The sequence below is a fragment of the Drosophila sulfurigaster genome, chromosome 3 (genome assembly GCF_023558435.1).
Source record: "Drosophila sulfurigaster albostrigata strain 15112-1811.04 chromosome 3, ASM2355843v2, whole genome shotgun sequence".
NCBI lineage: Eukaryota > Metazoa > Arthropoda > Insecta > Diptera > Drosophilidae > Drosophila > Drosophila sulfurigaster.
The window spans coordinates 3,162,768-3,177,779 of NC_084883.1; the positions used below are offsets into that span (position 1 = coordinate 3,162,768).

At 42.5% G+C, this 15,012-nt stretch overlaps 1 long non-coding RNA gene across 4 annotated transcripts in view; it reads right to left on the minus strand.

Moving 5' to 3' along the window:
* Positions 1-15,012, minus strand: part of LOC133842371 (uncharacterized) — a 45,766-nt gene that overhangs the window by 1,626 nt on the left and 29,128 nt on the right. For 2 of the 4 annotated variants that reach the window (XR_009894392.1, XR_009894390.1), the window contains exon 3: positions 13,007-13,151. This is a non-coding gene — a long non-coding RNA (uncharacterized LOC133842371). Of the gene's footprint in view, positions 1-11,281; positions 13,152-15,012 lie in introns of those variants that run through there. The other 2 variants (XR_009894391.1, XR_009894389.1) reach the window with 2 other exon arrangements.

A 15,012-nucleotide genomic window follows, 5' to 3' on the forward strand; every position in this document is an offset into this window, starting at 1 on the left:
ATTTGAGTTTTAAGTTATTAAAATTGTATTAAAAGCTCATAAGTTATTTACTATTTTGATATATTTTCTATTTCTATTTCTTACTTGATTTGGTAGGCAACCTGAAGTATGTTAAATGTAATAGTATAAAGATATACTAAATATATCTTTCGTTATGTTACTATTACAATTTCATAGTTGCTTTGATTGATAATCTGACATATTTTGAATTTTTCAGTATATTTCAAATGTATATAGTATTTTAAGAATAATACCGCACTGTTTTGCATTTATTAAAAATGGCGGCACAGTCGAGCATACTTGACTAAAGTTTCATACATGTTTTAAACTGAATTAGATATCCTTTTTGTGCAAGTACCTGCTGTTCATATTTCACAGTATTTTTTAAATAATTTTAAGAACTCTTTCGACCAAGTGGTTGCAGATCGCTCAAACAAAATTTCGACACTTCATCTGGAGTTAGCTTACCAGTTTTGTTGTGTACATATTTACCCGAAATATATGCGATTGCCAGTCAGCATCCAACGGTGCCGTGCTCTCTTTGTTCTTCGAGTATCTGAAGAATACAACAAGAACAACATCGAAGGGAAAATAAAATGAAAATCAATTTTCAAGCACACAACCCAACGGAATTTTCTCAAGTTGATTTTATTATTTACTTGCGCTTTGTACTTGGTATTTGTGTTTGTATTTGTATTTCGCATTTCGTATTTGCTGTTTGACAGATTTACTTGAATGCTCAGTACACATGAGAGGAAAGGTTTGGCTGAGAAGGGGATGGGGCTGAAATGGAGGAGGAGGAAATTCGACTGCATTGCGTCCTTTCTGAGGCACGTTTTAACTGATGTAAGATGTGTACTCAAGGGAGCCTATCATAAAGATGCGAGTGTCTGCGAATTAAATGCTAAGTGGATGTCAAGTGAATTGCGAGGAGCATGACTTCTTCCATTGAGTGTGAGCTAATCCAAAACTTTAACTCTGACTTTGGCTTAAACTACTTTCGGCCAATTGTTTCGCCAAGCTGCCTTTGTAATCCTTTTTTTTTTTGTCCTTTTTTCGAATTTCTCTCTCTGACTGATGAAGCGTCGTCTGAGCCAGCGCTTTTTGATGTCTACTTTATAGTATGTGTGTGTGTTTTTTAACACTTTTTTTTGCCTCTTCTGCGATTTCATGTACTTTGTTCAAACACACACATACACCTCAGCACTTATGTGTGTGTGTGTGTGTCGGAGGCAATGAAGTGCATTTGAAGCACACTTGATGCACGTACAGCACGCAGTGCCTTTTTAGATGTATTGTAAATGACTGCAGCGTGGGCGTGGCATGTCGACGCGGTTCGTTAGTTTTGACACACACACAGAGTCTCACTTGGCAGACAGGAAGAGGAAGTGTATGTGTGTGTGTGTCTATATAGCGTCTGTTTGATAAGTGGCAGCATTTTTTTCCTCTATTTCTCTTTCAATTCTTTTTGCTGTTGTTTTTGTTTCTTTTTTTTTCGTTTTTGTGCTGACACTACGTCAAGAATGTGTTGTATCCTTTGGGCTGATCCTTTTGGGCTGCAAACCGGTTGCCCACTAATGAAATTGTTAATTTTTGTTAGCAAAGTCACGTACACGATGTGTTGATGACGCTCAAGAGCCTCCTCTTCATGCCTCCGGCAATTGCCAACGCGCCACAAAAGCGAATAGAGTTGAGTGGCCAGGAAGAGGAGAGCAGCATGAAGGGAAGGTGATAGGGCTGGTGTCCTAAGACAGCAGCTCATAAGTTAAAAGCTCGACCAAGAGGGAGATAGAGAGGGGAGAGTTGAATGTTCAGTAAGTGTGCAACAGGCCAAATGAAAAGTTTCAATTGCTCCATTTCGATTTTTGCTTCAATATTTGACTACAGCAACTTAAGACACACACAAACACACACTTTTGCACAGTTGCACACAGACTTACACGAGTGTAAGTTGCACGTGCATGTGTCGACATAAGGAGCCAAAAAAAAGCAGAAAAAAAAATATTATATAGTATACGGCGAAAAAGTCGCATTGCAGCTATTTCTGTTACGCTTGCCAACTGCTGCCCTACGGTTCTATGTGTGTGTGTGTATGTGTGTGTGGCTCACATTAATACCGTTTACCTACATCTTTTTTAGCTGGGGTAGCTCGTTTGGCACGTAGACACGCATACACACACCCTCCCCCCTTTTTGGCCACTTCTCTGCTTTATTTTAACTTTACGTTGCGCCTTGTCGCTTCTTCTGTTGTTTTTTATTTATTTTTTTTTAAATTTTTTGGGAGCCATTTTGCATTGCATTTTATTCTACTTTATTCACGTTTCTTTTACTTTCTTTAGTTTATTCTCTCTCTCTCTCTCTTTTGGCTATTGTAGTTATGCACAAGTGCAGAACGCTAAAGCTCCCAAAATGTCCGCTATGCATGCAACATTTCTCTTGTTTCTACTTCGTTTGCTCTTTATTCCTTTTATGCTTCCTCATATTTACGTTTAACATTTGCTGCAAGTTTTCATATGGAACTTGCCATTGTTAAGGTTTGCATTAATTCGGAATTATAACAAAATTCATTAGATACATTTGTATTGTATTCTTTTGGTTTTTTTTGCAGGAGTGTTGAAAAGAATTCTTAATGAAATCATAATAAGATTGTTGATTTCAAATTAATTTGATCTATTGCTACTTAATTTTTTAAATAAAACTATATTCTACAATTATATCAAATGAATATACAAAAATACTATAAATATAGTACTACATTCGAAATATAGCATGAAGCACTATTTGATGAATTCTTCGTGACGGTATTTGAAGAGACGTGGAAATATTTGTTGTACTTAAGTCCAGTATTTTATTTCAGTTCAATATTTTATTTCAGTTCAGTATTTTATTTCGAGCAGACTGTTCTCATAATCTGAGCTTGAGGTTTGCCCTGAATATGTTCTCTTTAAAGTTTCTATATGAAAATAAACTAAAAGAACAAAAAATGATATCTATGGCAAGTCCGGAAGCTATAAAGTTTTATAATGATTTCAGTCCACGCACATAATTCTGAGTTTCTTGGAAAAGCTTGCGTAATATGTTCTCACTTGCTCAACTTTCAATTTGTGACCATCATCAGTTGCAGTCTGAAGCAATAGGTGGTTAGGTGTGCCACAAGGCTAACACACAATACAACACACACACATGCGGCGTATACGTAATCTGTTTAAATACAACAATAAATAATGAAAAACAGCAGCGCATATGCGAAATAACGCTAAAAGCGAATTTACATACAAAAAGTGGAGAAACACCAAAAAGCCGACAGCGTTACATATTATAATGGCCACAGGCAGCAGAGCTGAGTGGGAAGGAGGAGGTAAAGGGGGGGGCGAATACAAGGCTCTGGGCAAAGCTGGTCACGTATTTTTTGGTAGCTTTGCATGAGAAAGACAGAGGCGCGGCGAGGGGAAGATGTAGAGCAGCCGCTTGGCAATCATGAACATGCCATAATGCTTGTGACCGCGGCTATTAAATCAACACGAGCGTTACACACACACACACACACATATACCACTCACACACACACACACACACACACACACACACATTCACAATACTCTGGCGAGTAAAAGAGGGAGCATTTATTTCCTATGATTTATTATTATTTCGTGTGGTTTTTTGCTATTATTTAAATTTTAAATAGCTGTAAAGTGCACACACACACACACACACACACACACACTCACACACACTCGGAGAACAATACGCCCACTAAAAATTGTATTTGCGGGCAGCGTGATTTTATTGTAGTCCTTACATCGCTTGCCTTTTAAACTGACGCTGCTGCTATTGCTATTGTTGTTGTTGTTGTTGCTGCTATCATTATTATTATTTTTATTATTATTATTATCGTGCAGCATTGTTTGCTGGCATGCAGTTGTTGCAGCTGCTGTTATTGTTGTTCCTGGCCAGCCATTTTGTGGTAAATAGAGTCGTTTAAATGCATACAAATAGTGCAACCGTGTGGCATGTGGCATGTGGGATGTTTTTTTTTTTATTCGGTATAAACTAGATATAATAGTAAATGTAACATAAATTAAAGTAGTGGATAAAAGATAGAAGGAAAGAAAGAAAGATAAACTGCCAAGGGGATTCTCGTGGTACTGCCGTGAGGTATTGCTTCACGAGACCTTGACGGGAGCTCACTCCCCTCCACTTCGCCTGCGGGTACGTTCCCTCTCTAGAGTCCGTAGTGTGGTGGTCACTTTCTCTGCATAGCTGCATACCGCTGACCAGTACTCTTCTTTCTCCATCATACGGTTCACAACAGAGGCCGTTGTGACACTACATCCTATTGCTCTTTCAAGCTCTCGTCGCTCGCAAGAAAAGCGCCGACAGCACACTAAGATGTGCTCCGCCGTTTCTTCGACTTCGGGGTGGCACCAGAAGCACATCGGGTCACTTTCGTGTCCAAATCTATACAGATAGCTGCGGAAGCAGCCGTGCCCACTCAGAATCTGTGTCAGGTGGAAGTTGACGAAGCCGAATTTCCTGCTGACCCATTTACCTATGTTTGGGATTAGGGCATGGGTCCAGCGGCCCTTGCCAGATAGGTCCCACTTTTCCTGCCATTTCCTTAGGCACTCTGCTTTAAAATAGGACGGCGCGTTGTGTTCGCCTTCCAGCCTATTCTCCCTTTTATGCCTGTAGCTATTGGACATCTCTAGCGCCAGTATGTCCAGTGGCATCATGCCTGCTAAGGCTAAAGCGGCGTCGTCCGAGATGGTTCTGAAGCCACTACAGACCCGCAACGCGCAGAGTCGATAGGTTGACTGCATCTTCCTCCTGTACGCCTTTACCTCCATTGCTTGCACCCATACTGGAGCGCCGTAGAGCATTGTTGCTCGAACCACATTTTGCAGAAGAAGGCGCCGTCCTTGCTTGGGGCCGCGCGTATTTATCATTATTCTGCTCAAGGCCTGCCCTACGACAGCGGCTCTCTTTCCAGCATACTCCAGGTGTTCGCGGAAGCTTAGCCTCGTGTCGATTAGGACGCCTAGGTACTTGATGGCTCGGCTCGACACTATGGATGTCCGACCAAGGTTTATGTGAGCCACTTCGACGATTTTACGACTGCTTATAAGGACCGCTTCTGTTTTGTGGTCAGCTAATTGCAGCCCCACTGTCGCAAGCCAGTCCTTGACAGTGGCTACTGCTGCGCTACAAAGTAGCTCAGCGTCGCCCAAGTGTTTAGCTGTCACCACTAAGGCCACATCGTCTGCAAATCCTACAATTGTTACCCTCTCTGGAACTTCAAGGCGCAGTATGCCGTCGTACATGGTGTTCCATAGCAGCGGGCCCAACACGGATCCTTGCGGAACTCCTCCAGTGATATTAAACGATTTTGTTCCGTTTTCCGTTCTATACATCAGGATGCGCTTCCTAAAATAGTCTTCTAATATTCCCATTAAGTAGCTCGGAGTGTTGAACCGCCTTAAGGCCTCAATAATGCAGCTCCATTTTGCAGAGTTAAAGGCGTTCTTAACGTCAAGAGTCATTACAATACAATACTCCTTAGCACCACCACGCCATCTGCTGCCTGCGATGGCTCTTCTTGCAATGTCTGCTACGTGTGAGATAGCGTCTACTGTTGAGTGCTCCTTTCTGAATCCGTATTGCATGGGTGAGAGATCTCCTGCTTGACGGATAGATTCCTCTAGTCTATGGCTCACCAGCCTCTCCAATATTTTGCCTGCTGTATCAAGCAAGCAAATCGGTCGGTAGGACGACGGCGAATCAAGTGGCTTGTTCGGCTTTGGGATCAACACCAGGTTCTGCAACTTCCATGGGCGGGGGAAGACTCCTTGTCTCAGACACTTCCCAAACACTTCTACAAAGCAATCCGGGTTGAGCCTGATAGCCATCTTCAGCACCCGGTTTGGAATCGCGTCTGGTCCAGGAGACTTGGAGTCCTTGATTTTTGCCGCTGCTCGCAGCACTTCGTCTACTGTCACATCCGGTACCTCCGTGTAGAGCTGTGGCTCTACGTGATCTTCGACTGAGGGGACAGTGAAGGAGCCCGTGAACAGCGCATCCACTATGCTATCAAGGACGACCTCTTCTCTGGGCACTGATGAGACGTTTGGCTTAAGTCTTTTCAGAACCAGTTTGTAGGCCATTCCCCAGATATCTGTCTCGGCTTCGTCGCATAGTTCTAAGAATTTCTCCTTCTTACTACTTAGAATGGACTTTTTCAGCAGCCTACGATTAGCCGCATACTCCAGTCTTCTTGCTTCGAAGTCGGCTCTGCCTCTTGATCGTTGCAGGATCCTTCGCGATCTTATGCATTGCCTTCTTACGTTTGCGATCTCCTCGTTCCACCAGTATACTGGTACGTGGTACCTTTTGCACGGTCTACGCACCGCCATACTAGCCTCGCAGGCATCCTTGATTGAACGCATGAGCAGCTCGGCGCTTACCTCTGCGTTGTCGCCCAATTCTGGAACTACGAAGGATCCAGCGAAGGCTTCCGGGTCCAAAGTATCTACTTTGTAAGCACTTCCGACGTGTGGCCAGTTTCCACGCTGTGGCTCAGAGAGGTTCAGGTCAATTGTGATCGCCTTGTGGTCACTAGCAGTATAGGCATCGCAAACGGCCCATTTCGCTGATCTAGCAATTGGGCCGCTAGCGAATGCTAGATCTATAACCGATCCAGTGCCTGCTCTGGTGAAAGTGTTCTGGTTGCCATAGTTCAAGAGAGCTAGGTCTGATGAGGCAAAGGCTTCCAGTACTGCTTGTCCTCGGGCGTTTGTCCGGGTGCTACCCCATTCTTCTGCCCAGGCATTGAAATCGCCAGCGATGATCACCTGTGGCTTCCCCCTTATGTCATGTGCTAACTCCTCCATGATGGCCGCGAAGCGTGGGAAGGTGAGGCTGGGTGCCAGATAGCAGCTGTATAGCCACTGGTTTCCCCATCTAGCCCGCACGAAACCACTCGACGCGCGTACATCCGTAAGCTGGGGCTGTTCCAGTCCACATATCCAAATTGACGCCTTTCCATCCGCGTCCTCGACGTAGCTTGGGCTCTGTATTTTTCTATATGGCTCGCTCAACAAGGCCGCGTCCACCTTTAACTCCCGAACCGTCTGCTTCAGTAGCTCTTGGGCCGCCAAGCAGTGGTTTAGGTTCAGCTGCAGGAGCCTTTGAGTCATTTTGGCCCCCGCATGACCCCGCTAGTACCTTTTAGAGGGCAGTGACTACTTCCTGCGTAGTGCCCGGTATCATCTTTACCAGCGTCTGCACATATGAAGCATCTAGCAGCATTTTTGCAAAACACCGCTTTATGGCCCGCTGCTCCGCATTTTAGGCAGCACCCAGAGCGGTCGATCATGCTCTTACAGAACTTGGCAATATGTCCAAACTCCAAGCATTTGTAGCACCTCTTCTTTTCTGGTCTCTCAGACCTCTCTCTGACTCTACAGCTTGTCCAGCCTATCCGAATTTTACCATTCTGCAGTATAGTTGCTGCAGCCTCCTTCGGCAGACTAACAATTGCCAGCTGCATACCGTCAAAACCAGTCCTTAGTGCTTTGATGGCACTTAACTCCAGGTTAGCTTGGCTTAGTCTTTTGCAGGCTACCAGCACGTCTTCTTTAGAGACCAGACAGTCTATATCCCTAATCTCTAGGATGGTTTCATGAGATAGTGCTCTCACTCTGGCTTTCCGGCCAAGCGCTTCGCTTAGTTCATCTCTTATTCGCAGCATAGAAGGATTGGAGTTCTTGCCAAGTTCAAGTATGAGCCCGTCGCCGGCAGTTTTCCTCACCCGCCTTACTTGCTCACCGACGTTCTGCAGCTTGCTGTCGTCGCTACGCGTCACCAATTTGAGCACTTCGCTATATGAAATCCCGTCCGTGGGCTGTATAATGATGGCGTCCGGCCTTCTGCGTCTTCTTGGTGGCTTTTTTGAAGTGGTGCCACCTTCTGTGTCCTGACCCAGGCTTTTCTTCTCTGTTTCCTTCCTCTCCGTAGGATCTCTACGTTGTGTGCTTATGCGCTTCATGGAAGGACCACTGCTTTGTTTGCCTTCAACAGTAGTAGCCGCTTTTCTCGGGGAGGTCTGCGTCGACAAGCTACGAACGCTATGCGAGATCTTATCCAGTGCCTCTGCAGTCACCTGGGCCCCTGTCTCTACTGCCGCCAGCTGCAAACTTGATGCAATCTCGATCTGCACCGTTTTGATGCGTGCGAACGTATTTTTGTTCGTCTGGGTGACGTGTCGCACTTCTCTGGGCGTAAATGTCTTGATCAGACCATCGATCAACTCGCCCAGCTCTTCTACCGCCTCAATAAGGCTTCTCTGAATTCTTATCTTCTTTGGCACCGCTTCCAATGAGACACCAGGACTCTGATCTCGGGCTCTTTTGGGCGTTGCCGCTTCTTCGGCTGCATCAAAGCTAAATACCAGCTCATCCACCTTTGGGGGCGCAGATGCAGGTCCTCCGCTCTGAGGCGACCTTGCGATTCTTGGAAGCTTGAGGAACTTTGCCAGCAACTCAGCTTCCACCTCACTCGTCTCAATATTGCTCATGGCGAGCAATATCGGTCTCTAACCAAATTGTTAGCGCTCCACCAAGCAGTCCAGCGTTGGCCGAGAATTTCCTACGACTTTTGTCGGAGGAGGTTATACCGCCCCGACTCGGTCACCAGGGCCTCTGTTTTTTGAGCGCCGTTACACGGCAGAGGTTGGTAGTTGGTCAGATCCACGACCTTTAGCTCACGATTCTACTATGGCAAGCGCTAATTTGAGTGAGGACCTTCCGCTATGCAGCACTTTCTGTTGCCCCTGAAAGTATGCCGCGTTTCTTGCCTCCCTTTGGTTCGTGTCTCTGTTCTGGGTCGTATATGCTGTGGTTTGGCTCTTCGCTATGCTCACCAGTCAGCTGATTATTTAGCTCCACCGGCTGCAATCCGCAACCGCTGACCAGCACTACCACCAGCTGATCGACTGACAGCTGCCAGAGTGCAACGCGATTGCAAAAGATGTAAAGTGCAGTGGACACCAGTGAAAACAACAAAGAAGAGATTTGCAAGAGAAGGACAGTGAATGACTTACTCAACTGAGCGAGAGATGGTGTATCTCTGCCCCTCTCCTACCCGGACCCACGGGCCGCGCTTGGGCCGCCGGTCTAAAACAACCAAAACTCCGGCCGCCTGGGCTCGAGCGGCAGAAGTATGATGCAGAGTGAGTTTCTCTACTTGCCGAGTAGCGTTTGGTAATGTTTTTTATATTTGCAGGCTATAAATACTGCTCAAACACCTCGGTGCACTATCGGAGTATCTAAAAAACGCGTCCGCGCACTTTGACACTTTACACGCATGTCCCTCCACTCTGGCATGTGGGATGTGTGTGTGTGTGTGTGTGTCTCTCTCTTTGTGCTGGTGGAAAGATTTTATAATAACATTCATAATGCAACGCTTGCATGTCATTTGCAACATTTTACAACATCGCGTCGCGTCGCGCTGCTTTTATGAAATATTTCGTAGCATACTTTTTGGGGCAAGGCGAAAAAGTTCACTGGCCACTTTAAACGTGCCGCACTTTCGGTTGGGCTAATAAGTCGACTTAAGACTGAACTCAATTTCAAGACTTAACCCACGTGACACTTGCTTGCTTGCTACATTTTGCGGCAAGCTCAACGCCACTTAGCTATGCTGCTGTCACTTAGTGTCAACTGGCTGCTAATAACTTTTGTCTCGCAGTCACTTGCCATAAAAAATCGATGTGGCACGAGCTAGATTGAGCCACATTACAAATGATTGCTTTGACATACTCGCATGCGGGGTGGGGCGGTCGAGGAGGGGCGAGGCGGGTGCCAATCGCCTGCCACAAGATCCGCTAAGCGCTCACGACACACGCTCACGACAGACATTCGGTGTCTCCTCTTCCTCTTCCCGGCCATATTTCAATTTTATTGCAGCCAATCAGCCCTCTGCCACGCCCACTGCTATAACAAATGGGTATCACCTGCAATATTATTCATAACATCCACAGTCAATCGGATCCAAAGTGTAGTGAATTCATTCGAAAACTCAAAAACTACTACATCATCAGCATAAACAACTAAAGCCCGCGCCTCACATTTTCTTTCGTGCAGCTGCCCAATAAATGTTACTGAATGTCAACAATGAAATATGCTGGCATACTTGCCGTATACTTAATAATAATATAATAACAAATGGGGCGGTTGTTGCATAAACTGACATTTCATTTTACCTCTCCCTCTCCCTCTCTCTCTGTCTCTTTCTCTCCCACTTTATGTGTGTGCCTCATTTTGTGGGGAGCAGCGCTGTGAATGCAGCCAAAAGCAGCATAACTGGCAACATAACTGCAATGTGGCATTTTTGCTGGCTGCTGTGCCGCTGCTGCTGACTCGTTGCAGCAGCAAGTCAAATAAAAACTGGCTACAATACAAAACAAATAGAAATTTATTGCCTGGAATTTACGACGTTTCATGTGCTTTCGCCTTGCTGCGGCTTTCCGCTCATTTTTTTTTTTTTTTTTGGCAAGTTTTTGACTCTCCCGAGAATAAGTTTTTTTTTCTTCCTTTTTTTTTTGGTGTGCGCATATTAAATGCAAATTAGCATTAAAGTTGTTAATTGAGTTGAGCTGTAAGTTGGCTTGTAAAAGGGCGTACAAAATAATATTAAAGTAATTAGTTGTGCACAATCTAAAGTGAGAGAAATTCAAGAGGTTCTGAATTTAAAATGCATTTATATAATTAAAAGAAAGGAATATTGAGTTTAGTTTGTGATGACATCAATTTAATTTTGACCTATGCTTTTAATAATAAAAACAAAATAATCATTTATAAAAAGGAGAGGAGAAGCAACGAGAAAGTGGCAGAAATTCAATGAGGATTATTTGGTTTAAAATGATTTTAGACTATTAAATAAGAAGTCATTGAGAAGAAAGCAAGAAGAGGTTAAATTTTTCATGGAGTAATTTTATATTTGTACCTACTTTGAATTCGTATGAATAAGGAAATTATTTTATGCGTGAAAAATACTACTAAAATCAATCACAATCTATATTATTAAGACATTTAGCATAATCTATGTTTAGCATAAACAATTTCCAACAATTGAACTGTTTCTTAGTTACCCTTACCCTTGGATTATTTGTTATATGGGATAAATTGAAAATATATGTTATAGCTCAAAATTAAGCTTTGTTAAATTTGGTAAATACTGCTTTTTGCTAACGATTGTCTTCGGAACAACTGATTGCTGCCGCTACTACTTCTTCCGATTACTTGTATCGATAGCTAAGTGCCTATCGACTTACTAATGCTAACCGATAATTTAGTTTCTTTCTAGTTGCCTCCACTTACGTTTCATTAATATAAGCAAGCAAATTACTATTTCATAATACATAGAATATGCATTAAAAAACTCTAAAAACGTACAACATTAAATTGTTCGCGCTGTTATTTTAGCTAAAAGGAGTTTTATTAAATTTCACAGGGCGTGGCACAAGTTTAGCTAGTCAAAAGTTAAGCTAACAATAAAACAATGGCAACAACGTTACCAGTAAGCTACAGCAACAACAATAAGTTGCAGCAATAACAAGAATAATGGCAACAAACATTTGTTGGCACATGTTCAAAATAAAATCGCATCGCTTCGCTGCTTCTTTTTTGCGCAGAGTGTGTGTGTGTGTGTATGTGTTTGTATAATTTCTTTTTGTCTTATGGCTTTAGCCGCTGGCACTTGCAGCAAATGCCAGTTGCCTGACTTCCCTTCCCTTATCATCCCTTCCCTTCTCTTCCCGCTTGCAACACTTAAAATGCATTTTGCTTTTTGGCCGCTCACTCAAGCCGCCGCCTTTTAGTCTCCCTCTTTTGGTCCTCTCTAAAGTTGTCTCTGGCTGCATCTAATTCGATTAAAATGTTGTAAATTATTGCACTCACATGGCTAGCCTTGCATTACAAGAGTGTGTGCGACTGCATGTATGTATGTGTGTATAAGTGTGTGTGTGTAACTTGGCAATATTACGTAATGCTTTATTGAATTTCCCAATTCGAATCTATGTTTGCTGCCAGCTATTTGGCTGCTGCTGCTGTTGGCTTCTGGAAATGTGTTTTCAATGAACGTTTTGTGCGTTTTGCATTTCGCAGCATGAAAAATGTCCTTTCGCCCCATAAATCTTGCGAGGCACGTCGAGTGCTGGCCTCAGGCTGCGGTTTTCCTACATATTCGAATACGAGATTCACAATTGAATTCGAAATTCGCAGTCGCATTCGATTGCATTTCTTTTTGATGATATTTTTAAATAAATGCGTAATAACGATCGTAACTTTGAGTAGGAATGAGAAAAGAAGAGACAACAACTGCGGGGGGGAGAGTAAATTTATGTTATGACTGTGGCAGAGCAGAGCAGAGCAGCCTGCATAATGTATAGCCATACATTTAGTCATTTAGGCAACTGACGCATGCCACATGGGGCATATCAAATACTTTGCTTGGCCTCCACAAGTTTGACGTAGGCTGTGCTCCCTCTCCTTCTCGTTCTCCTCCCATTCCTTCTTTCCCCTCTGGCAGCCTGCAATCAAATGTGGCAATTTAATTTATTGTTTATTTGGCCAAAATGACTGCAAGGCTCTCTCTCTCTCTCTTGGCACAGAAGCTGCTTCGGAACGTGGTTGAAGTTGTTCCTTTTCCTGCTGCTGTGGCACGCAAACCCGAAATGCTTGTAAATAAATAATTTTTGTCTCTGAACAACTAAGAGCAGAACCCTTCAATCATATCAGGCTGCTGCTGCTGCTGCTTCTGTTGCTCGGTCGTGCTCTGGCCAAAATTGAAATTAATGACTCGATGCGGCATGTATCTGTATCTCCAACTGTAACTGTGCCCCACGGCTCGTCAATGATGCGTGCCTGCCTTGCCAAATCAAAGCAAATCACAAAACTTTCGGACGAGGCAAGCCCCAATGCCAACAACTCAAACTCACACCACAACTTACCCCGCAAAGATGGAACGTGGAGCGTCGCTTTATGCCTCCCCCGAGGACAAGCTGCAAAGCATCAAGTTTGCGGCTGACGCAGCTGATTATTATTATTGGTGGTGCATGCCTTTTGAGTCCGTTTCCGTTTCCCATTTCCAGTTGCCTGCAAATAAACGCAAAATAAACGAATTTATTACATTTATAAATGGAAATTTGCTAAATATTTGTTGCAGCCACAATCGCGCCGCGTCTCTTTGCCACGTCTGTCTCTGTGTCTGTTTCTGTTTCTGTGGTTGCCTCTCGTGCAAAGTCAATCAACTTAATTAAAATTAAATAAATATGTATTTTTAATTAAAAATCAATCACACGGCTATTCAGCTGATGACATTTTCAATGGCTCCTCGCATTCTCATGTTCAGCAACAAGAAAGAAAGCTGCAGTCGTGTATGTTCGACTTCAAGTCACCTGTTACATGGTTAATCCTAGAATCAATGTTTTCTAAAATAATCAACCATAATTCAACTGGATTGTGAGATCAAAGAATTTGCCTTAAGTTGTCTACAAATTTATTTATTTATTTAATAAATTAATACATATTTTGCATGGCTGTTATTGACAGCCAATTATTTAGGGTTTCTCCAGATTGTTTATTTCTCTAATCTATGACGAGAATGTTTTAACATATGAATCGGAAATACTTTTTTAGTAACTATAACACACTATTTTTGCTAGTCGAAAAGCTATCAAACTCTTTTAACCTAAAGGCATCAGGTGCATAAATTCGATTGCAATCTTTCGATTTGCTCATTGAATGCAATTGACTGAAAAGCGCTCTTCAACATCGCAAATTGCCAATCTGTGTGTTATCAAGTCTGCATTCAATTTCTGTTTCCCATTGAATTCACTTTTTAGAGTGCATTCAAAGCGATTAAAAGTGTAATGAATATTTGAGAGAGCTGAGTTAAATTCGCATTAACGTAATACAAATATTTATATTCGTGTTTTAATCATTTAGTCGAACTTCATCTAATGAATCACACCTTGAAAATAAATTTAGTGTAATTTCTAGATGTCAGCCATTTACCTTTATAGTATGTAGTTTTGCACATATATTTTTCTCAAAACAGCGAAAATTATGTGCCTTAAATTGTTTTCTTTTTCGCTAAATTAATTTGTTGAAGTACTCTCTTGTTCAAACAAGAAAGTGTAAAGTACTATACCGATTGCAATGTAAGCATAATAAATGGCAAGATGAAAAGTTTCTGTAGAATATTATATTTAATCAAACTGTCGCTCCAAATGTCTATTAAATGGATAATAAATGTTTTCATTAATGCAAACATCATTTAGTCAAACATTTCTAGCAATTTTAGGTGCTTTGGTTGACAATCTGACATATTTTATCGATATTCAATATAGTTTAGTATTTTTCCAGTGTATTGTTTTGATATATTATAATAGTATTGCCGCACTGTTTTGTCTATATTGAAAATTGGTAGCGGCTATCTCACAGTCTTTTTAACTTGTTTGTTTTTCTACTTTACATTTATTTATCGCATCCTCGATTTAGCTGAGACAAAGCAAGGGTAAAGAACTAGTATTTATTGGAATTCAAAGAATGTGTGTGGAATATTCGAAGAGTATTCAACACAAAAGTGTCGTTGCAAATGCGTATTAAATGCATAATTGAGTTTATTATCAAATTGCAACGTTTGCTTATTACGCGTTGTTGCAAACTGTCATTAATCATTAATTGTTTTTAGACTTTTGCACCTGGCCAATTTCACAAGCTGCACGAAAAACTGGCCGACAATGAATGTGTGTCCATGTGTGAGCGTGTGTGTGTGTGTGTGTGCCATAATTGTATGCGTACACAATATTTATTATTTATTGCAACAAGAACAACAGACTGTTGTCTGGCAGGACAACGCACTCGGGTCGCCTTTATCCTTGCATGGTGATAATGGGATGCGTTATAACTTTTATTTTTAATTTAAAATGCATTTCGGACATTGCGCGCTGTA